Genomic DNA, 17,596 nt, shown 5'->3' with positions numbered 1-17,596 from the left:
TTTGCAACACAAGTCTTGTTGCAAAAATATTTGCAACGAGGTTAGTGTTGCAAATATATTTTTTGTAGCAGGGTCTTGTGGCATTTTTTGCAACGAAGGTCTTGTTGCATATATTTTTTGCAACACGCATCTTGTTGCATAAAAAAAATTACGTCTCCACTTTTTTGCAGTATCGGTGTTGCTGCGAAAGGTACTTTTGCAATACGGATGTTGTTGCAGAAAAATTACAGTAAAGATGTAGTGGCAGGCCACGCATGGGACACGGGTCACACGCTCAAGGCGGCTAACGCACGGTGTTGGATCAGCCGGCTGTTCACAAGCTTTTTCCTTTTTTTTAGACAATTACTTGGTAAACTAGGCCAAATAAGTAGAAAATATTTAGGGTCGGAGGGTACTGAAATTGTTCCTACTTCGAGGATGTCCTGCTTTCCAAAGTCCAAACTATTTTCTTTTCCAAATGATCTGTTTTAAATCGCCATTCATAATTTCCTATTTTGACCACAGATATAGTATTATTACTCGAGTAAGGTACAGAAATATGCTCGAAGGCGCTCGTGGCCTAATGGATAAGGCATTTGACTTCTAATCAAAGGATTGTGGGTTCGAGTCCCACCGAGCGTGTACATTTTTTATCCCATGTTGGAGACTTGTAATATACAACATATATGTGTACATTTTTATCCCATGTTGGAGACTTGTAATATACAACATATATTAAAGAATTAATAATTTTTTATTTGCATCTATTAATTCCTTTTGTCTTTCTTGGCGGGTTATTAATTTATTTTCTCCTGTACCCTGCAAAAATAATTTATTTTGTCTTGTAAACTCCTTCATCGGCCACAACACTCCCAACTCCAAACCTCTTTTTTTTGTTAATTTTAGTCTAAAAATATTGCAAAATCAACATTCCAGCTCCAAATCTCGTTGCAACAATTTTGGTGTACCACTTGCATCCTTTCGGTGTAACACAAAACAAGCGATGCAGAAGCTTTTATCCATAATTGTTTTGTTAAATTTTTGAGTAATTTTCTTAATTTTAATTAAAAAATATTATAGAAACAACATGCCAGCTCCAAACCTCGTCGCAACAAATTTGGTGTACCAATTGCATCCTTTCGGTGTAAGATAAAAAAATCTGACGCAGAAGCTTTTATCCATGACTGTTTGGAAAAAATGTGTCGCAATAATTTTGGTGTACCACTCGCATCCCTTATGGTCTAAGAAAAAAAAGTGATGCAGAAGCTTTTATCCATGATCGTTTTGTTAAAGATATGAGTATTTTTTTCTTAATTTTAATCTAAAAATATCTTAGAAACAACATGCAAGCTCCAAACCTCGTCGCAACAAATTTGGTGTACCACTTGCATCCTTTCGGTGTAAGATTTTTTTTGACACAAAAGCTTTTATCCATGATTCCTTTGTTAAACATATGAGTAATGTTTTTTTAATTTTAATATAAAAATAAAACAAAACAATCTGTCAGCTATAAACCTCATCGCAACAAATTTGGTGTACCACTTGCATTCTCGCCTTGTAGGAAAAAAAAAGGATGCATAAGATTTTATCCATGATCATTTTGGTAAATATATGAGTAAATTTTTATAGCTTTAATCTAAAATTAAAAAAATATTTTGTCTCATAACTCCTTGTTCGGTCACAACAGTCTTAGCTCCAAACCTCGACACAACAAATTTGGTGGAGCACTTCCATGCTCTCGGTGTAAGAAAAAATGGATGCGAAAGTGTTTATCCTTGATCGTTTGTTAAATATATGAGTAATTTTTTGATAATTTTAATCAAAGAACAAAACAGAAACAACCTGTCAACTCCAAACCTCATCGCAACAAATTTGGTGTACCACTTGCATCCTGTCGGTGTAAGAAAAATGTGACGCGGACGTTTTTATCCATTATCATTATGTTAAGTACAGAGTAACTTTTTATTAATTTTAATCTAAAAATATAAATTGAGACAACAAAGACAAAAAATTCTAGACAGTTTAAGCAAGCGTACTAAACACTCTAGATATGACACCTGGCACATAGGGAAAACCTATCATATCTATCTCAACCGCAATCCCATAGTTAGAGAGTTGAGTAAAACCAAGCCTTCACGGTCACTAGAGCATTCAGGTCATTGAATCTATTTTTTCTATTGATTCCGGCCCTTGAATGTCGGGATGGGAGGATGTTAGTCCTCAGATATTTTGTAAATCAACATGAGTCGTCTCACATTTTCACATATGATAGTGGTGGGATATTCCATCATTTGTCTGGGGTAGACTAGGGTTTTTCGCCTATCCCGCATATAAAGGCAGTAGCGACACTACTCGCGCCACTTCCCCTCTTGCCTACTTTCTTCATTGCCCCTTTTTATCGAAAAAGGCTTTCGCCCCGCTTTATATATAAAGCAAAGACCGACCACAACTCAGGTACAAACACACACCACCACAACACACGCACACACCCAAGGCTGGATACATAGACGCTGAGCGCAACAACACTACCCCTAGTACTACAAGAGCAACCGGAGGCCTCAACCGTGGACACGCCAACGCGAAGAGAAGAAGCCGCATATGACGAACCGTGTGCTCCAAAGCGGCGCCTTCAGGAAGCTTACGACACCAGAGCGCCGTCACCGTCCGACCCGAGGATCAGAGTTTCCCCTGGAGCAACACGACGGACAATGAGAGCCGCGACAGCGCCTTCAAGAAGGGAGCGAGCTTCGCCGCCGCCAGTCCGTCCCAAGATAGAACAAGTTTTCACCCCGGCCAACACTCACCATCACCGGATGCCACATCCCATTGACCACGCCGCCCACACGGCCATGGCCACCAGGCAGCACCTAACCACGGGCTCTGCCCAAGAGCACCGCGGAGCCACCACCAGGGCCGCCGCCCTGGCATCCAAGACCTGGATACCACCTCACTCAAGACCCACCGCTACCCCAACCAAAGATATGAGCGGAAAGGAACCGCCTTTCGCACCCCTGGGCTGCCCCAACGCCGAGACCCAGAGGCCGGCCAAAATTGGCCTCCATCGACCCGTCCTGCAGCCGGGCGCGAGACGAGCATGGTCCTGCTGCCGGGCGCGAGACGAGCATGGTCCTGCTGCTGGGCGCGAGACGAGGTCGGTCCTGCTGCCGGGTGCGAGATGAGCGATGGACCGAAGTCGGGGGAGGGCCGAACCTTCGACGAAGGTAGCACCAGTCGACGAGGAGAGGGCGGAAGGTCGAAACGGGCCGCCTAGAGACAAGCCGACGCCGGAAAGCCAGCCGCCGCCCCAGTCAACCCACCGAGCTGCTGTGGAGCCGGCACGGCGAAGCCACCACGCCGCTGCCGCCCACAGCCGGGACCGCAGCCGCGCCGGGCCGGGGACCCAAACCCGCCCCGTCGGCAAGAAAAAAGGCGAAATCCGGCCGGCACGCAACACCACCACCGCCACCATGCCGCCGACGAGCGCATCAGCCGCCGCGCGCCGCCGGTAGGCCCTTACCGCTCCTGGCCCGCGCCGCGAGCAGCCGCCACCGCGCAGATCTGGCTGACCATCCCCGCTGCCGCAGCAACCACCGCACGCCTCGCCACCAACCACGCCGCCCGAAGCCCGACAAGAACACCGGAGCCCACCATGACCTCGTGCGCTGTTGTGCCGCGACACCCGGCGCCCGCGTCGCGCCCAGGATGGTGGGGGTGCGCCACGCCAACCCTAGCCACCATGGGAACGAGAGGGCCACACCGCCGCCGGCTCCGGTCGAGCTTTGCCCGTCCGAGCCCCGGGGCGGCGGCGGGGGAGGCGGGGGAGGGAGGGGAGGGGGCTAGAGGGGCCGGATTTGGAGCCCCCCGGTCGTCGCGCGGGGGTGATGGGGGAGGCGGGGGAGGGGATTTTTCAATCGTCTTGCCCCTTTTTTCCTCCCGTCCCCCTCCCACTGCTAACCCATGCCGCCACTATCTCCTTTCCTAGCCGGCCCCTGCCTCCTATGTTGAGCAGAGCCATTCGTGTTCCCAATGTCATCGACGTTATCCTCGCGTGCACTAGCAAGAAGAAGCGCGAGCCTCCTCTCACACCAATATATCTTAATGCTATGGTTGGGTTTTATTTTAATGAACTTGTTAGTAGTTGTGAATGCTTGCTAATAGTTCCAATCATAATTGTATAGAATTTCAAGTAAGAGATGACATGATAGCAGAGGCCTCTCACACATATAAACTTGCAATGATGATCGGTTCAGTAACTTAGCTGATTTTCTATGGACAATTCCACACACCATACCACCACTATTCCACACTCGTTATTTGTATTATATTGTATCTTTACTTAGGCATCACCTAAATTTTATGTTTATGTTATTCGTTATCTTGCAAAGCTACCTCTTTATGCCTGCAACAAAGTTTTATTTCTTGTTTCTAGATTAAGCACGATCGGTGTACATAGGGTTGTATCAGTGGCAGATAGGACCAGAGTGAGTACTGATCTTGCATTTAGATCCTTGTGGGTTCGACACTCCATACTTACCACCTCCATCACTGGAAAGTGCTATGACAATTCCTTGCACTTGGGATGATCTCATCCAGCTACAAATCGACCCTTGAGGAGCAACTGAGCTCGTAGTTTTGTAGTTGTCTTGGTAGCAAGTCTACCATCGATTCGCAACTGGGCTCATAGTTATCCCAGGCCAAAGTATAAAAGGGTCTCTCATAGCCGTAGGTTCACTCTTAATAGTAAATAAAAGGGGGCGATAAATATATTTCATTCAAAGAGATATACATCAGTTCCATGTTTTTTTTAGAAAAGAAGGATGACCCCCGACCTCTGCATCTGGAAGATGCATACGGCAACTTTATTGATTATTCTCGAGGACCTTACAAAGTATTACAACAAAGTGCCTGAATCCACCGTCTTGGCAACACATGCCGCTACTCCTATCCAAAATGATGAAGGGGTGCTAGCCGAGCCACTACCCAAACCACTCACCTAAGCCTAACATCAAAAGCCGGAAGCCGATACATATTCGGAAGCCCCAGCCGAGCCACATACCGGGTCTGGGGCACAATCCGGTCAGACGCACTCGTGTGTCGTCGCTGCCATCTTCCACAGGTCCATCTTCAGATCATATTGAGGCTTCTACCTTGTCAGGCCACTCAGCCATCGACGCCCCCATGACGCCAGACATCATCCTCCTCCTACACGAGTCCATCTCCGTGCATCAGGCACCGAGTCTCCACAGCACCATGCCGTCGAGATCCGCCACCATCAATGTGTAAGATGAAGCACCGCTCCACCAAAGTCGCCGTCCTCTAGTCCCTCGAGTCCGTGTGCTCCTCCAAGAATGACGCCCCCAGGGGGGAAACGACACTAGAGAGCCGCCGTCATCCGATCTACTGATCTAGGGTTTCCCCCGGAGGTCGCAGAGAGTGGCCTTGAACATCTCCACGGCGATGCCTTCAGGAAGGGAACGACGCAGACAACATCGCCATCGCCAGCCTTGGCAATAGCCAATAGCATGTTTTCACCCAGATCTGATCGAAGACCTCCATCTCTCGTGCACGGGTCGCCGCCGTCCTTGCCGGGATCTGGATGATCCTGCCTGCCAGATCTCAGCACGGAGAAGCCCCCCCCCCCCACGAGACCCGCTGACCGAGCAGGGGAGGCCGAGGCCGCGCCCACAGGATCAGATCCGCGATGGATCCAAGCCCGCGCCGCCGGCCCGGAGTCTGCCCCGCGCGCAGCCGCCACCGCCTGCCGAGGCTCGCCGCCGCGTGCCCCGCGCTCCGCCACCGCTCGCCGAGGCCTGCCGCCGCAGGACACCGCCGCCCGCGGAAGAAGGGGAGTCGGGAGAGGGAATCCCCCTGCCGCCGCCGTCTGCCACGCGGGTTTCACCCGGCGGCGTCACCCGGCGGCGGCGCGAGGAGGGGAGAAGGAGGGGGCGACGGTTGTGCCCAGGGTTGGAGGCCCTCGAGTCGCCCAGGGCGGGGGCGACGCGAGGGACGCGAGGGATGCAGGCTGGCCAAATTTTTTGTGGACAGGTCCACGAGCCATACATCATCAGTTCCATGTATAGAACAGTAAAACAAGTTGTAATATTCGTACATATGGAAACACCAATGGGTCAACAACCAGTACGCCCACAGGGGCACAGGCCAGTATATTCTTTAGTGAGGCTGCTCACTTAAACTGGACGTTGCTAGCAAATGTCTGCCCGAACTTCCAGCCGGGTGGCACCACATTTGTGAACGTAAGAGTCCGCCCGTCATCGTTGGTCACCCTGAACGAGAGCCTCTGCCCCGTCAGGTACGCGAGAGAGTGCCAATTCGCGCCCCAGTTGCGTGTCATCGGCATCCAGTCAGGTGATTCGGAGCCCTTGACATCCATCGACTTGATCGAGCCAATGGTCGCGACGTTGGTCAAAGAGAACAAGCTGGAAGTAGTCATGCCCGTTGATGGTGAACCGCACGCCGCCCCGCCTCACGCACGGCACCCTGCGGTCAGGACCATCAATTGTGGTAAACCACTTGCAGAAAGATCGATGTATAGCTCAGATGAGAGTAGATTAAAGATGGAAACATTTGGTATACGACGGGGATGATGCCGGCCCGATAGACGCCGATCTTCTCCCAGGCCGGCTGCGCCATGTCGAAATGCGGCCGCGGCGGGTTGCACCAGCCACCGTCGTCGCTCGGCCGGTCGTAGTTGGGCGGGCAGAAGTTGGTGGCCGTGACGGTCGCCGCCTCGCCGAGCTTGCACCACCTGGGGTCCACCCGCTTGCTGTCGCACGCGATCTTGTAGCACTGCCCGCACGACGCGCCGTCATTCCGAGCGCCGTCGTGCTCGTGCCGTACCCGGCCGAGTAGAGGTTGCCGTACCCGCACGCACCGCCTAGATATGACATGGTGATGGGTCAGTAGTCAATCAGTTACAAATATCTGCTACGGAACACGGTAGCATTCACCACGAAAGGAAAGAAGGGGTGATGTTCAGCAAGCTCTGCTCACCCATGGTGCCAGCGCCATCGGCGCCGCCGTAGAATGTGGCGTGCGCCTTCAGCAGTCCCCCGGACGCAGGGGGCTGCGGCTCCGGCGCCAATCAACCGGATGGCGGCTGCGCCTTGGGTCGCGACGCACTTGGGGCGATGTCGTCCGCGGCGGCGGCCAACGCGCAGCCCAGTATCGCCACAGCCAGCGCTGCGATCACTCTTGCTCGAGCCATACCTTTCAGAAAAACAGCCCGGGCTAATTAAGCTCAATGTAAGAACTGCAAGCGAGAGGTAACTTTGATGTCTATTCCCGTGTTGTTGGGATTTAGTTTGTTCTGGGGATTAGATGTGATAAAATGTCGTGATCATTAGGTGTTATATATAGGGCCGTAGGGCGAATTTGTTTTTCATGGTGGAATGAAGGATTGGTGATTTCTGTGATTTGGTGGCTAAATTAGCAACCACGTGAACTCACGGAATCAAGCAAGCGCGGCGGCGCGTGCATGCATACGCCGTGCAGCCGCGCGCCTTTGGCTTGCTTGGCACTCCGAACAAATGTATGGCTGCGCGGTGCTATGTACGCCCGTTTCCGTTTTCTTTAAGAAACCACGGCTGTGGGAGGGAGATGGGGGGGCCGGGGGATCATTTTCTTTTCTTCAGAAGAAAAAAAAGGCCTGCGTAAGTCCATTACAGTGCAGGTGCAAGACACATTTAATTAGAGTCAATTATACTGGTGATGCCACAACTTGGCGTAAATTGTCACTTTGGTGCTAGAAGTTGTGGCGTACATTGAAGTGGTGCAAAAACTTGACTCGGACATGCAAATACGGTGATTATCCCGTTTGTATACGGAATCTGTGCTGACTAGACGTGTGGACCCCGCTGTTAGCGACAGCGACAGGACAGGGGGCATGTGGCCTGTTTTAAAAAAAACCTCTAAATATATTTTTTTACAAAATAAAAAATGGTGGAGCCCCCCAGGTTTCGAACCTGCGACCATCTGCAACAAAAGATGTGTATCTAACAACTATGCCATATGTTTTATACTTTCGATTATGGTTAACAACATATATATACTTTTGATATGCAGGTGGAGCTTAAATGAATGGGCTGCAAATATCACCAACTATTTTTTAAGATATTTGTAAAATGTAAATATTAAAATTTATATTCAAACATTCATGTGTTATAAATATTATACAAACAAACGATGATTTGTAAATATACAACCGCGTATTATATTAAAACATCTAATTGATATGGATATTTCTATGTTATAAATTTAGATAATACAAACATTTTAATAATAATATAATTAACATGATGAATTATAAATGTGTGTATCTGTATTAACTTTAATAATATACATGATTGAATATTCAAATCAAAAATTTAAATGTTAGAATATGAATATTTTTAATTATAGAAATATTGAACTATACAAATGTGCATATAATTATTAAAATGACTGTAGAATTGAAACAATAATTTTACTTCTAGTTTATGACATATTTGTATCATATAAAATTATAAATTTTTAATACTTCAGCAAGTCAATTATATACTAGTCAGTCGATGGCAGAGTGGTTTCACCCGTACATGATGTAGCAAGTGGTTTTGGGTTCGAATCCTGGCGGCACCTACTTTTTTGTTATTTATTTTTAACAGGCGGGACCCGCTGGTCACTGAGGTGAATAATGCCACATCTACATGAACCTTTTTTAAAAAATCAAAATTTCAAGGTTTATTTTGTGAAAATCAGGCCACACGCTCTTTCTCCTTAGTCTAGTCACTGACAGCAGGGTCCACATGCCTAGTCAGCGCACATTTCATATACAAACGGGATAAACAACCGTATTTGCACGTCCGAGCCAAGTTTTTGCACCACTTCAATGTACGCCACAACTTGTAGCACTAAAGTGACCGTCTGCGTCAAGTTGTAGCACCACCAGTGTAATTGACTCATTTAATTATGCACATGCCAGATGTAGACTCTATGTGGTTGTACTCCATCCGTTTTTTAGTCCGCACATAAGATTTGGTCAAAGTCAAACTTTATAAAGTTTGACTAACTTTATAGAAAAAAATATTAACATCTCCATTATTAAAGTTATATGTTACGAAAATTAATTTCATCATGCATCTAATATTATTGGTTTCATAGTGTGGATGTTGATATCTTTTCCTACAAAGCTAGTCAAATTTTACAAAGTTTGACTTTGACCAAATATTATATGCAAACTAAAAAAACCGGAGGGAGTATTGTCTTAATTTGGTTCTTCAATTGTTTCAAAGCAGCTTTAGCGAAGTCATCGTACTGCCCAATCGCCATATTAACTACCAATATGACGATTCTAACTAGCATAGTCATCATGCATGTAATCGTCATAATTTATGGATCGTCCTCCATAATCGCATCTCGGAGCTAACATTGGGAGAGCACTTCATCCAGCTAAACCATTTGGTGCAAACAAAACTTCACGTGGACCCCCCACCCACACACACACAGGAATGAAATGGATATTGGGGAATAAGGATGTTCCATTGCCGAGTGAGTCCCATGATATGGAAGTAGACAATATAGAGACTAAGTTTGCGCATCACCTCGGTAGCCTCCATATGCATAAGCGCGCTTCATAAGCATTATGGCGACTGCTCATATGACGACTCTACTAGAGTTTCTCTTAAATGCAATCCCGCTTTCCAACGGGCCTACATTCGGCCCTTGTTCATGCCCCACTTTGACTAAGCAGTTCATACTAAAAAAACACAGTGATATTTACTCTAAAAAACTAGGTAGAGATATGTATCGAAGTTGCTACATAGGGACACATCTTCTTGTGAGAGAATCTGGTGAAAACACATGATGAATTAAACTCCATGAAAATCATGTTTAGGATTGTTCAAAATTTATCAAAAGATATAGTATGTCCAGAGGGTGGTGCTCTAGAAAAAAATGCATAATATTAACATGCAACTCATATTCTTTTTATATTTTTGAAACGGATATTCTTTTTAAGGTGCATGTAGAAAGCAAATGAAACCCAAAGCGCAACAACAGGTTAGTGAACCCTAGTGGACATCACTAACCCTCCACCGCCACGTCGCCAACACTCCATCCTAGCCCCTCATGCTCCCCTTGTACCCTCGTCCCGTCCCTGGGCAACCCAAGGGCATCACCCTTGCCCAGTGGCGCCGTGCGGTTCGTGGTTTTGAACCACTCCGTTATTGATGCCTCTAGCCTTGTCGATGTGGAGGGAGGCCCTGCTTTGAAAGGACGGCGAGGTCTTCTTCTAAGTGGATTAGTGGTGTTTGGTTGACGTCTTCTGAGGTGGTTGCAGAGCTTCGACGGTGGTGCAGTTGACGCGTGTGCCACAAGATGCCCTGACGGTGTTGCGCCACGATGTTGCATCAAGGATTCTTGCGATCGTTAAGGCATATTGTCCATGTTAGATCCGACTCCCATTGGATTCCACAGGGCTTTCTTTCCATTTGAGGCAGTAGAAGCAACAACGAGGATATCCATACGATAGTTACATCCATAGCCCCCACAGTAACAAAGAGACAAGGACCAATTACTAGAGCCTACACATATCAATAGGTTAATTTATAGGAATGAAGGACCTAGCCTAGACGAGAGGGATAAATATTGGAGCATGATCAAACATCGAGATGACATCAATCATACGAGGAACAAAGATGGTGTTTCTACTGGAGATTTCGGGACTTTGAGGCCGCCATAATGACACACTAAGACATTGATGAGATAAACAAGATGACACTTCATAAGTTCATCCACAATCATCCTTAATTAGGTGTTGCGCCACCTCAGATTTGATCCGGTTCCATGTACTTTCGGAGTAGAAGACTATATGCAATTTTTAGAGTTTGTATAGGGAGTGGGCCGACTTAAAGTTGGATTCGACCCCTCTCTGCTTCCTAGGATTGCCGATTCCCCCTTTATCCCCGCTTAAATACCTCCCTTAGGGTGTCGAATTAGGGTGTGTGGGTTTTGTTTGATTGAGTTTTAGAGATGTACTCTTTGCCATAAAGACAAGGGACAGTGTGATGTAGGGCGGAACCCTAGACGGATGATCTTTCACGTTTGGAGTGGATCCTATGGGGAATCACGACGAACACGCGGAAGAACTAGAGGGAAAACACGGGGAGAACGAGAGAAACACTCAACCGACAAGTAATCAATCACACGAGTGCTAGATCACCGACAACATAGAGTAACATATGATCCACAATCAACAAAGGTAAGGATACAAAGGACAGTTCTTCTCCTAACGGAGGTCTTGATGGTCTTCCCTAGAAAGGGGTCTTGAATCCGCTTGGGGGATCTTCTCCGAAGAGGTCCTGAACTCCGAGGAGAAGTATCCAAGTGGATGAGCAAAGGCTCTCACACAAATATGAGCTAATCCAATGCTGCCCGTACCAGGAGGTGGGGGCGTCCTATTTATAGTCTTAGTGCAAATGGAAGTCAAAACAAAGGGGTACAAGGGCTCCAGCCCGCAGGTTCGGTCACTCAGGGGTCGGACGTCCGGAGGCTCGGGACGGTCCGGTCGTCCGGGCGCGCTCGGACGTCTGTCATTTCAGCTCTGGTGTAGGCGCGTCGGTCGTCCGTAGATGGTCGGACGTCCGGAGCTTCTGGAGGGGCCGGACGTTCGGAGGTTGTCGGTCTTCCGTAGTTTTGGCTCGGGTGTTGGTCGTCCGGTCGTCCGGAGCGTCTCGGACGTCCGTAGATTCGGTTCGGGTGGCCTGGTACCGGACGTCCGGAGGGTCCGGTCATCCGTGTCCTGGGACTCGTCGGACGTCCGATGCCTGTAGCTTCTGCTGCAGCTCTTCTTCTTGTCCATCATGCTTGGGGTCCTCGCCGTCTTGGCTCTTGCAAGTAGTTGATCCTTGGCTCACCTCCATGTACCTGATTACACATAGAGTCTCTGAATGAGGTAGTAGCCATGTCTCGTGAGTAGGAAGAGGGAGTTCGGAGAGGAGCGAGTTCACCTTATCTTCGATAGCCTTAGCTCGGGCTCTTGTCATGGGTCCAAGTGGTGTTGAGGGAGATGTAGGCACGTCCATGGGGATGAGCGAGGGATGCTCCGTATCATCTCCCCCCCCTTGGGAGAGATCCGACCTCGGATCAAAAGGTGCATCACCATGGAAAGGTGTGAGGTCCTTGACGTTGAAGATGTCGCTCACGCTGTACTTGCCTCGTGGTAGGTCGATTTTGTAGGCGTTGTCATTGTAGCGTGCTAGAACCTTGAAAGGTCCATCGGCGCGAGGTAGAAGCTTGGACTTGCGTTCGTTGGGGAAGCGGTCCTTGCGAAGATGTAGCCACACTAGATCACCAATGTTGAATACCATGGGTTGCTTGTTGATGTTGAGCTTGGTCGCTAGTCGTTGTACTTGGCGCTCAATGGTGTGCCTTGTATCTTCATGCATCTTCTTGATGTAGCTTGCACGAGCACTTGCGTCGAGGTTGGTTCGCTCTTGTAGAGGAAGAGGTAGAATGTCCAATGGGGACAAAGGGTTGAAGCCGTAGACGACCTCGAAGGGGGACTTGCCGGTCGTGGAATGTCTTGCATGGTTGTAGGCGTACTCGGCGATGGGTAGACACACCTCCCACTCCTTGATGTTCTTCTTGATCAACACGCGAAGTAGAGTGGAGAGTGTACGGTTCGTCACCTCCGTTTGGCCGTCGGTTTGAGGATGGTATGCCGAAGAGAACAATAGCTTGATTCCGAGCTTGGCACATAGGGTCTTCCAAAAGTAACTCAAGAACTTGACGTCTTGATCCGAGACAATCGTCTTTGGCAATCCATGAAGTCGCAAGATTTCCCTACAAAAGAGATTGGCAATATGTGAAGCATCGTCTATCTTGTTGCAAGGAATGAAATGTGCCATCTTAGAAAATCTGTCCACAACGACAAAGACGGAATCCTTGCCATTTTGAGTTTTAGGCAAACCAAGTACAAAATCCATACTAATGTCTTCCCATGGTTGATAAGGAATGGGAAGGGGAATGTAAAGACCATGGGATTGAGCTTTAAACTTAGCTTTGCGACATGTAGAGCATCGGGTGGTGAAGCGTGAGGCATCGCGGAACATCTTGGGCCAAAAGTAGTTCTTAGAGAGCGTGGCAAAGGTCTTGTCGCGTCCAAAGTGTCCCATGAGTCCACCTCCATGAGCCTCTTGCAAAAGTAGCAAACAAAGAGAAGACTCGGGAATGCAAAGTTTGTTAGCTCTCATAAGATAATCGTCCTTTATGTAGTATCGTTCCCAAGACGTGTGTGTCAAACACTTAGCGTAAGGAGTAGCAAAAGAAGGATCATGCTCATACAAGTCTTTTATATGCTCAAAACCAATAACATTCAACTCAAGTTGAGTGACAAGCATGCATATGCGTGAAAGTGCATCTGCAATAACATTTTCTTTACCCTTAATGTACTTGATCACATAAGGAAAAGATTCAATGAATTCACTCCATTTGGCATGACGCTTGTTCAATTTGACCTTTTAAGTACTTAAGCGTTTCATGATCGGTATGGATGACAAACTCATGAGGTCTAAGATAATGTTCCCAAACATGTAGCACACGCACTAAAGCATACAATTCTTTATCATAGATGGGATAATTAAGTTGAGCACCGAAGAGTTTTTCACTAAAATAAGCAATGGCTCGTTTTTCTTGCATCAAAACTCCGTCAATTCCGGTACCACTTGCATCACAATGAACCTCAAAAGTTTTGTTAAAATTGGGCAAAGCAAGAATCGGAGCATGAGTAAGCAAAGACTTGAGCTCATCAAAAGCGGTGGATCGCAAAGATCCCCAAACAAAAGGAGCATTCTTCTTACTCAAAGCATGTAAAGGAGCGGCAATTGTGCTAAAGTTTTTCACAAAGCGGCGATAAAATCCTGCAAGACCAAGAAAACTTCTCACTTGTTGCAAATTGGTAGGTTGGGGCCAAGTTTTAATCGCTTGAATCTTAGTTTCATCAACATGGACACCCTTGGAAGAGACAACAAAACCCAAGAAAACCACTTTGTCAACGCCAAAAGTGCATTTTTTAAAGTTTGCATAAAGGCTTTCCTTTCGGAGGGTTTGCAACACAGATTTAACATGATTAATGTGCTCTTTCATGGTTTTGCTAAACATGAGGATATCATCAAAGTAAACCACAACGAAGACTCCAATGTAAGATCTAAGCACATGATGCATAAGACGCACGAAAGTTCCGGGTGCTTCCGACAAACCCATAGGCATCACTAACCACTCATATAAACCAAATTTTGTTTTGAAAGCGGTTTTCCATTCATCACCTTCTTGAATGCGAATTTGATAATAGCCACTTTTAAGATCTATTTTGGAGAAAAAGTTGGCTCCGCTAAGTTCATCAAGCATATCATCTAATCGAGGAATGGGGTGCCTATAATGAACGGTAATGGCGTTTATGGGTCTACAATCGGAACACAAGCGAAAACTGCCATCGGGTTTAGGTACAAGTATAACGGGAATGGCACATGGGCTTAAGCTTTCACGTACATGACCGTTGTCGATGAGTTGTTGTACTTGTCGTTGAATCTCCTTGGTTTCTTTGGGATTGACACGGTATGGGGCTTTGTTTGGAAGTGGCGCTCCGGGGATGAGGTCGATTCGATGCTCAATGCCTCGTAGTGGAGGTAGACCCGGAGGTAGCTCATCGGGGAAGACATCTTTGCATTCCTGCAAAAGAGACTGAAACACTAAAGGTAACTCGTGAGAGGTGTTAGTTGTTGGCTCTCCATCTTTGCACACGAGGACGAAGTGCATCACACTCGATGGGTTCTCACACACTTCTCTTATCTCACTTTTGGTGGCAAATAGGATGAGGTTTTTCTCTCTAGGCGAAGAGGCGCTCATATTTGGCTTGTGGCTCTCACTCACTTTTGGGTGGGTCACTTTCTCACTCTTCTCTTCATGGTGGGTGGCTTGCTTGTCGGCTATCACTTGACTAGGAGACATAGGTCGTAGCACATACTCCTTCCCTTTCAACTTGAAGCTATAGTGATTGGTTCGCCCATTGTGGATGACACCACGGTCGAATTGCCATGGTCGACCAAGAAGGAGGTGGCAAACGGTCATTGGGACCACATTACACTCCAAAGTGTCCTCATATGCACCGATTTTGAAGGAGACTTGGACCGTATGCTGGACTCGTATAGTGCCGGAGTCACTTAGCCATTGAACCTTGTAGGGGTGCGGGTGCTTCTTCTTGACCAATTGAAGTTTGGAGCATAGTTCTTCACTTGCCAAGTTGTGGCAACTACCTCCATCGATGATGACCTTGACGGACCTTCCATTGATGCCGGCCTTAGTGTGGAAGATGTGGCATCGTTGGTCTTCTTCTTGTTGATGTTGAAGTGTCAAGACTTTGGAGACAACGAGAGCGGGGCTCGAATCCTCATCACAAAAGACTTGATCATCTACATCCTCGTTCACGTGCCGGTGCATGGCCACTTGCTCAAGGGCTTCCATCTCCTCTTCACTCATTGAGTCATATGTGCCGTTGTCGTTGAGGATCATGGTGCGCTTGTTCGTGCATTGGTAGGACTTGTGGCCTCGGCCGCCGCAAGTGAAACACTTGAAGGAGCTTGTTTTGACGGTCTCATCGGTTGGAGTAGATGATGAAGCACGCGGCTTGAAGTTGCTTGTCGTAGGAGGAAGACGACTTGAACTTGACGAAGTTTTCTTGTAACTTGACTTGTCGTCATTGCTTTGAGAAGGTTTGGTTGATGTAGATGTTGAAGGAGTCATTGAAGCTTGGACGTTGGAGAAACCGTAGGTCTTGGATGAGTACTTGGCGTACTTGAAGTCATCTTGCACTTGACGTTCCGCCTTGGTTGCTTGATGTACGAGCTCAATGAGGTTGGAATAGGGTTGGAAGTCGGCAATCTTCTTGATGGGATGATTGAGTCCATTCAAGAAACGTGCCATTGTTTGCTCATCATCTTCCTTGACATTGGCTCGAATCATGGCTATCTCCATTTCCTTGTAGTATTCTTCAACACTCTTTGTTCCTTGCTTGAGGAGTTGTAGCTTCTTGAAGAGATCGCAGTTGTAGTAGGTTGGTACAAAGCGTGCCCGCATGACATCCTTCATTTGAGCCCAAGTGGTGATTGGTGGTTCACCTCTTGCTTCACGGTGTTCAAGGACTTGTTCCCACCATATGAGCACATAGTCTTGGAACTCAAGTGATGCCATAGCGATCTTCTTCTCTTGCTCAAAGTTGTGCAAACGAAAGATTTTGTCGACCTTCAATGCCCATGAGAGGTACTCTTCTGGATCATTGCTTCCATTGAACTTGGGCATTGTGAACTTGAGCTTGACATAGCGTTGCTCTTCATTGTGTTGTTGGCGATGGTGATGATGACGTCCTTGACGTGGAGGATAGTCATCCTCATGTTGCTCTTGGCGCGGAGGAAGTCCATGACCAACTTGCTCTTGTTGAACTTGAGGGTGAAGTGGAGCTTGACGAGCTTGTGGAGGGGCTTGAGGAGCTTGACGTTGTACATGCGTTTGGTAGTTCCTCTCTTGGATTTCTTCTCGAAGGGCTTCCTCTTGATTGCGCCGCTCGTGATTGCGGTTGGCAATGGCTCGGCTCAAATCTCGAAGGGCACGTTGCGCCTCAAGAGCTTGCGCTTCACGTTGTTGTTGTTGAAGACGTTGAGCCTCGGCGTCTTGTTCTTCTTGGTGTAAACGCGCTCGTTCTTCTTCTTGGCGCCGTAGTCGTTGCCGTTCTTGAGCTTGAGCAAAAGCCACTTGGTTTGATTGAGGACGAGGGACTTGCTCATCGACTTGCTCTTGTGGATGCTTGTCTTGTAGTGGGTTCCGAGATGCATGACGGTCTTGACGCGCGGCTCGTCGAAGAATGGTCGATGATGGTGTACTTGTGTCGGAGAAGGTGTCGTCGGAGTGTCGACTTGAGCGGCTCCGTCTTGAGGATGAAGAAGTGGAAGGATGCCGGTTCCTCATCAAGCCGCGGATCTCGTCCATTCTTGCATCATTTTCTTGCTTGTGAGAGTCGAACTTGTTATCGAAGTAGTCTCTTGTACGTTGCTCGGAGAGTCGCAAGTCAGTAGCGAGGTTGTCGATGCGGTCGTTCATAGCTTGTTGCTCTTGGTGTAACGCCCTTTGAGCACCAAAGAGGTGGCTCTTTGTGACGAATGAGGACATGTCGTCGCCGTTCTCGATGAGAGGTGGAGTGGTAGAAGAACTTGGCCTATCCATCATACCAAGCAAATTGTAAGTGGTAGAAGGAAAAGAACGTGTACCAAATGTACCTTGACCGAAGTTTAAGATGGATCAAGCCCACTCAAATGCGGACAATGAAATAGCACCGTTGGTACCAATTCTTGTCAGTTCTCACACCTACACACGTAAAAGCTTATGGTGGAGCTTGGTTAGGATGGTGACACAAAATTTGATGCAATAGTAAGTGAGCTTCAATAATGTTGGAAAAGATTCACAAATTTGCAAATGCAACAAGTAGACCAAGCAAGTATGGGGTACACGGAAACACACACGCAAATAGATAAATGGGATTGGGCAATCCAAAATTGAGCCAAAATGTGGAGACCAC

The 17,596-nt window shown here is 47.5% G+C and overlaps 1 non-coding gene and 1 pseudogene across 1 annotated transcript; one reads left to right on the top strand and one right to left on the bottom strand.

The window, feature by feature from the left end:
* The first annotated feature begins 548 nt into the window (after positions 1-548).
* On the top strand, positions 549-621 carry TRNAR-UCU (transfer RNA arginine (anticodon UCU)). Its single transcript has one exon. It is a non-coding gene; the product is annotated as a tRNA-Arg (tRNA).
* A 5,542-nt stretch (positions 622-6,163) lies between these two features.
* Positions 6,164-13,601, bottom strand: LOC123161139 (expansin-A23-like; annotated as a pseudogene).
* Positions 13,602-17,596: the final 3,995 nt, after the last annotated feature.

The sequence above is a fragment of the Triticum aestivum genome, chromosome 7B, assembly GCF_018294505.1.
Source record: "Triticum aestivum cultivar Chinese Spring chromosome 7B, IWGSC CS RefSeq v2.1, whole genome shotgun sequence".
Taxonomy (NCBI): domain Eukaryota; kingdom Viridiplantae; phylum Streptophyta; class Magnoliopsida; order Poales; family Poaceae; genus Triticum; species Triticum aestivum.
Note: the sequence above shows the minus strand (reverse complement) of the source record. Positions and strands in the feature narration are given on the sequence as shown.